Genomic DNA, 6,978 nt, shown 5'->3' with positions numbered 1-6,978 from the left:
TGTTCTTCTTCCAGAGGTTTTTGGGTAATAGTAAGTGATTGGTTAGAAAATGCTGCAGTGCAGCACATAGATGATGGGTCTTCGGGTCATTAAGAAAAATAATATATGTGTCTATTGTTAATTGGGTAAGAATAAGTATAAAGATAAATGAACTGCATAGTTTGGGGCTATTTTGTGCTTTCAAAGGCAAAGTAAGTCACAAGGCCATTTTGTACCATCAGAAGAAAATGAGTCAGATTACAGTGAACTGAATTTGTGCAGCTAGTCTGGAGAGACCTGCCAAGTTTTGTGATAACATCCTAATAAACATGAGAAACAAGATCTTGACAGGCTTTAGAGTTTTTGTTATGACCCAGAGGACTGTGATGAGCGGGGCTCCCCATGAGGGAGGATCCCAAAGGAGCTCAGCTCAGAAGAGACTGAGAAATCCAGGAGTAGAAAGAAAAGTACAGAAGAAGTGCAGCAGAATCAAGAAAGAGAAAAAGAAATTAAAAGGTATTTTTTAGAAAAAGTTACAGAATGATTAGTCAGCTGAAATAATTCTTCCATTTAGGTCAAATTCATGAAGTCACTTCCTAGCCCATTCCCCTTTACATAGGAAGAAACAAAATTTTTAAAAGTTAGAATGCTTAATTTCAACTTTTTCCAGGGTATTTTGCTTCAAACTGACATTTTTTGTTTGCCGTGTCATCCCCAAATAGCTTCTAGAAATGAGAATGAAATGCTACAGTTCAGGTGAAAGTTAGTTTTGATGTTCACAATGTTTCTTTTCTTGTCATTAAACCCATGCACACAGAGAGCCACAGACAACCAACACAGACAGGACAAGAAGACTCACCTGGTAAAGCAGTCACCTTCAGCGAGGCAGCAAGTGTGTGTTTGAAGCAGTTCCTGAACATCTCACAACACTGGAGAGCAGCAGGGGAAATCACCAGCCAGATCTCCAGAGAGCTAGAGGACAGCCAGGTAAGTTTCTGCAGCACCCTGCATACCCACAGGTAGTAAAACCAGCAGAGGTAAAACAACCGGAAGGTCCATCTAGAAGGAGCTCTAGAACAGCAGTATTTACAATTTTCACAAGCTTTAGTGCATCTTACACAACCACTTAAGGAATATAAAACCTGGGAAACAGAAAAAGAATCTCACAGCAGGTCTAAGGCTGGCATCCTCAAAAGAAGGGGAGGGCTCTAACTTAGCTGTAATAGGGTGTCTGCCTGCCCCCGCTGAGAACCCTTAGCCTTTAGTGAGTCTTCTAGAAAAATCCTCAGCCAGGTGTCTCTATCCTGCTCTGGAAGCCTCAGAGGAAATAGCAGGATGTTTCTCTTATCCAGCAGTTGACTCTAAATGAGCTCCTTTATTTATGGAGGAGTGTTTAATATATGCTGACATTTCTAATACATTTGTAGGGCTTGCATACCAGCAGTTCTGCTTCAAGCCAGTTTCACATGATTGAGCTTTGATGTGGCCAAGGATTAAGAAGCTGGTTTCAGGATAAGCAGTCTAGGAAGCTGCATATGCTCTAGGACAGTTGGAATTGAGATGCAAAGTAGTGCTCTGAGAGAAGAAAGCTGAAATAAGGGGGGAAGGCTGGTAGATGTTCTGCTCCAGAAGTCAGAGCAAGCAGGAATATGAACTTTGCTTACTGCAGGATTTAGTGGTGAAAGAGAACTTTTGCTTTATGAAATCAGAAACTTAGGTGGTAAAGGTGCTTTTCTGCAAGGTGAAATGTTTCTGGATGAAACAATCAGCACAAATGGCTTAGTAATTTACAACATGGGTTAAGTCTGGAGGAAGGTACACCAAATAGCAGCAGCATGAGGCCCAGGCAGGTCTGGGGGCAAGGCCACCATCTCACCAGTCACTAAAACCTGTCCCATATGCTCATAAGTGCTGCAATTCAGTTTGGAGCCATGTCAGTGATTTTGTATGTGCAGCTGTGCACCACCTCTCTGTATCCAAGCCCTGCAATGTGCCCATCGTGGAAAAGCCCTTGCTTGATCCAGCCTCAGTGCATGTTGGAACCAGACTGAAGGACTTCAGATGAGTCTGGATAAATCTCTCTAGTGTGCAGTGCTGTAGCTATCTGAGCCCTACTGCTAGTTAGCTAATCAGCCTCCTTACTAAATCATTATCTCTGCCTGCTCCCTGTAAACCTTTTTTCCCAGCCTCATCAAGAGATATGAGGAAGCATGCATCATACAAGAGGGGAAGGTCTATATTCTGCTTTTTGATTTACTGATGTACTGACCTGCAATGCTTTCCAGGAGGAAGCTTTCCCCCACTATAAGCTCTCTGTCTTTGGCCATTATTACAACTTGGAAAAATTTATCTTGCTTAGTGGAAAAATGTGGTCTAAGGAGTAAGGGAGGGAAGGATTTGCTGATTCCAGTACTAGGATTACATTTCTTCAAGCAAGAAAAACTGATAGATGGTGGATTTACAAGGCATCCACTGGGAAACAGCATAGTCAGCTCTGAAGTGTGGCTTGTGACCTGCAATCCCAGCACATTCTGCAGTTTGTATGTGGTTTAACTAAAATTTCATTTACTCCAGTAGGAACTTTTCCTGATATTTAGGCTTGCATATAGTGACATCACATGTACCTGTAAGCACATAGCTGACAAGCATGGGCATAGACTTCCTCTATTGAAATGTGTCATCGGAAAGCATTGGAGAAGTTGCTTTGATTTGCTTTGCTCAGAGATTCAGCCCACTGTACCACTGCACTGTGTGGCTGTTGAGGCTCAGTTGATCAGGTCTCTTTGAAGCTGCAGGGCCTTGATTCTTTCCTGTGGCATGTTTTTCCAGTGAGATACCTGTGGGGCTAGAAGTTGTGAGGAGATCCAGAGGCATGGAACAGGGGAATGCAAAAAGCCTGTCAGCAAAGACAGCTGATTCTCCAAGGCATTGAATAGCTGATAGTCCTGCAACATGCTGGAGTGGAAAACAACATTACTCTCTAGTAAATCTTCAGGATCTAAGAGTTGTTTTACAGACTCCAAGACTTCTAGACTTGTTTCAGTTAACTTACAGAGGCTATGTTTCCCAGTCATGCTATAGAATGAATATGCTTAAGACTGGCCAGTTCAATAGTGAAGCCAGGGTCAGATACTTCAGACAGAGTAAATCATTCCTTGGCACAAATCATCACACCCCCTTCCAAATATAATGTTTTAGCCTTTGACTGCTCACCCTTTTTTGTCAAGTTTCTTTTCTGCCCCTTTCCAAGAAATATGGCTCTAGCCTGACATATTCCTAACTTGGAGTATGCAATAAAACTTTTGCCTCACTTAAAAGCACCTTGTAGCAATGGTCTGAGCAAATGGTTATGGGAAACTCCCCTTAAGCTTTCAGCTGTTGTCCAAAGTGATCTTGGTTGTTTTGAGCAGGTTCCTACCAGAAACAATGTGTTTGGGAGTCGATACACAACCCCCAATTTCTTACTCTCTGAAACCTGCATTCCCTGATGTGGCTGGAATATTTGGGGCTATTTGCTGGCCTACAAGAAGGTGCCTCAGCCCAGCAAGATGTGGTTGTCTAGGTCTGCCTCAGTGCAGGCCCCTGGGAATATTGGTGAATGGTGCAAGGAGTTTGATCAAACCTAACCCCATCAACAAAATAATCTTGGGGGAAGAAAAGCAGGATTAGGTACTCATGCCCTGAACTCCCTGTGTGTGTGTGTGTCATTCACATGAATGAGGTGTTTATATTCACCTTCCATAGTATTTGGGTTTTCTCCATTTACCTATCTGCCTGGGAGAGCACTGCCTTGCAGGGATGAAAGACAGGATGAGACTGTAATGAGTAGAGGAGTAATTTACTCAGGGCTGTGGAAATCTGTGATCCCAGGTTAATGGGATGCATTACCCCAGTGCGTTGTGAATGTTACCAAAAATTCAGTAAGATAAAAAAAACTCCTTAACACCAATGTAGCATGAAGAATCAGGCATTCTTTATCTGGATGGATGCACGGGGGGATAGTTCCTCCCAAAGCCATGCACACTGAGCACAAGGAAGTTTCTGTTTATATACATTATACATACATACTCATTGATTGTCCTGACTAAACATACCTAAGAATTTCCCCAAAATCATTAATGTGTTTCCCCGCCCCTTTATGCATGCGTTTTTCTCTCCTGGGGGTCTCTCTGGTGGACCCTAATGTTCCAGCCAACCTGGCTGAGTTGGCAGGGCACTGGGGCTGGTGAAATTCCAGTTCTCCTTCTTACATAATGGGCATTGTGCACTTCCATAGGCCAGGGGTTTTGATAAAAGGAACATAGGCTCACCAGGTGTAGACAATTTATCATCCGGTAACAAAAACTTCCAAGATTTTGTATTGTCTAGTGACAATAAACTGACAATTTTTCTAAAAAACTACAAAAATCCTGAATAACTTACCAGGTAAGATTCCTCAAGGGATTTAGGTTATGCAGTGAACATGGATAGATGGATATGTACAAGTGCACAGCCACAAGCCTCAGAACCCTCACTGAATGGGTGGTGTCCCAAGTATGACTGACTGGGCTGTCTGCAGCCTCAGAACCAGAAGATTGTTAATGCTGTGCTCAGTTGTCTTAAAATTTAAAAAGTTCCATAATGGGAAGGACATGGATGAGTTTACTGCCTTGTGTGAAAAGGTCCTGGTGGGGCAGGAGACATGTAGGTCTTATTATTTCTCCTAGTACATGTTTTCTTGTTTAAACACAAAAGAAGACAAGCATAACATTATCCAAAATGAGTAATTCTGAGGACTAATTTCAAATTGAAGACACTATCTGATAGATACATGGAGTTGTACAGTCTTTTCTAGCCAAGGAGTTCTGTTCACTTAATGTTAGCTGGCCTTCAAAGAGTTGAGTGATCCCAGGTCACTCACACGAGCGATAACTAACAGACTTTTAACCACATTAACTCAGGATCTGAAAGAACAGATGGGATATGATGTACCTTGTGCAAGGATATTTTTGTTCCACAGTCAGAAGGTTTCTCTATCCCTGCTCAGTAAGGTCCAACTCAGACTTCATATGCCTTTTTAGATGGGTCCTGTGAGCATTTGAGCACCTCAGCTTTTCACGATTCTCTTAGTTAGCGAGGACAGCTAAAAGGTATGGATGCTGAATGCGAGAAAGCAGGCAGGGAGCACAGCGTCTGTGTGAAACCAAGTCACATAACTTTCTCAGACTGGCTTGAGAAAATGTGGCCTGGAAAATCATAAAGAGGAATCAAAACAGTCCTTGGAGATAGAAAACAACTTTTGCAGGTATTGTTTAGATCCTTGTTGTTTACTTGTAAGAAACAGTCAAGGGATGGTGTTCCCAATTGTCCAATGATGGTGATGTATTGGTTTCATGACCAATGAAAGTTTTACTTCTTGGGCTTTTTTGGATCTGTCTATAAAAGATCAGGAATAATAAAACTTGCCCCTCTTGTGTAATGAGTCTGTGTCATGCTTTGCCATTGCTAATATACTGCAAGAAAAAGGGATGTTCTGGTGTTCTGTTTGGATGATGAACAACCCGGTCTCAAATTTGTGCTAACTTAGAGGCAGCATTTTTGCCTTGGCCCTGCACTACATGGTCAGCAGTGTTGGGCAGATGGTCTTCACCCACTCTTTAGAGAGTCAAGCTTTTGAGTTGTACTTGAGGCAAACACCTGATTTATTGCTTGGTTAAGAAAAAATTACTTCCAACAGTGTCTGGCAGGGCTGAGTGCTGATGAAGTTAGTGAGTCAAACCCAGGCTCTGGGTTTGAAAGAGTTAGGTAAAGAGTAAGATTCATAACTGTTGTAATTACACAGACTAGCAGCAGGGTGATTAAATTCTTCATCTTGGAAACAGAGCCAACCTGTTAGTGTCCAGCCAGCCCTGCAGTGGCTGGGAGGTTTATGGTGATTTATGTAGTGATGGTTCACTTTTCTAGTGATTTTTGGAAAGCTGACCCATCAGCTGAGGTTATTTGCACTTGTAGATCAGCACAATCATTTTGGTGGTGGATTGGTATTCCTATTTGATTGCTCTGTTGAATACATCACTCTGATCTTGGGGAATGCAGGGACAGGAAAAAAGGGGATGTGAGAATCATCATTATGGATGCAAACATGTGGATAGCTCATGCAGTCCTTGATGTGAACATGACTACGTGTTAACTAAGGGTGCATGTGGGGTAACTGCAGAGATCAGCCATGCCTAGGAAGTCTGCCATCTCTGCACCCTGAAGTACTTTCTGTACCCACCATAACCCTGATTTTCTTTTCCTGATGTCCCTTTGGCAGGTGCAGTCACTGCAGGCAGCTGGAGCACTGCTGATGTGTATGGCCTGTCATGTATTTGCAGCATGGGTTGTTGAATGCTATTTTGAACCCCACTGATGCCTTAGGATTTTAGCTTTTATATTCTTCACATACTTGTAATCCTGCAATTCTTTAGTGTATAACTCTATATACAATGTTAGTTACTGCTTTCCTATTTTAGTCAGACAAAACAATTCCTTTCTAGGCCTAGGAATCAAGGACACCTCACTGTCTCAGGCCCTGAGAATTGTGAACAGAAGTGAGATGGGGGAGCAAAATTGGGGTAAATGACTTCATTACCTGAAGCTGTAATTGGAAGACTATGCCCCAATATGCAAATGGACCAAACTTATAAAAATGTGAAAACCTATGACTCGTTGTCTGTTTTGGTGTAGCCCCTGGGGTGGCTTTGTCTGCCTGAAATGTACCTGAAGGCCTTTCAATAAATGTAACTGCTTTTTATTCCTTTAATTTTGTCTGGCCTCTGTTTTTAGGTAGCCCGATAAGGCATTGCTACAATCACTTTAAAATATGTACTGAAAATAAAAAGTTAGATTATCTTTTTTTGTAGTAGTACTAGTTATGTTATCCTCTGGATACAATTTGAAGGCTGTGATTGGTGAAGGGGGTTCCAGTGTGGTGTGGACTTAAGGGGGAGAGAGGAGTCCTGACCGAGGCTGTAGGTC

The 6,978-nt window shown here is 42.3% G+C and overlaps 1 long non-coding RNA gene across 1 annotated transcript; it reads left to right on the top strand.

Annotated features, from left to right (window-relative positions):
- Positions 1–800: 800 nt before the first annotated feature.
- LOC148182723 (uncharacterized) lies at positions 801–6,763 on the top strand. The gene is made up of 2 exons (XR_015774356.1): positions 801–966; positions 6,275–6,763. It is a non-coding gene; the product is annotated as an uncharacterized LOC148182723 (long non-coding RNA).
- Positions 6,764–6,978: the final 215 nt, after the last annotated feature.

Source organism: Pseudopodoces humilis, chromosome 21 (assembly GCF_049639895.1).
Source record: "Pseudopodoces humilis isolate 2021_Gansu_Grassland_sample_001 chromosome 21, ASM4963989v1, whole genome shotgun sequence".
NCBI classification, from domain to species: Eukaryota; Metazoa; Chordata; class Aves; order Passeriformes; family Paridae; genus Pseudopodoces; species Pseudopodoces humilis.
This window is presented reverse-complemented; position numbering and strand designations above follow the sequence as displayed.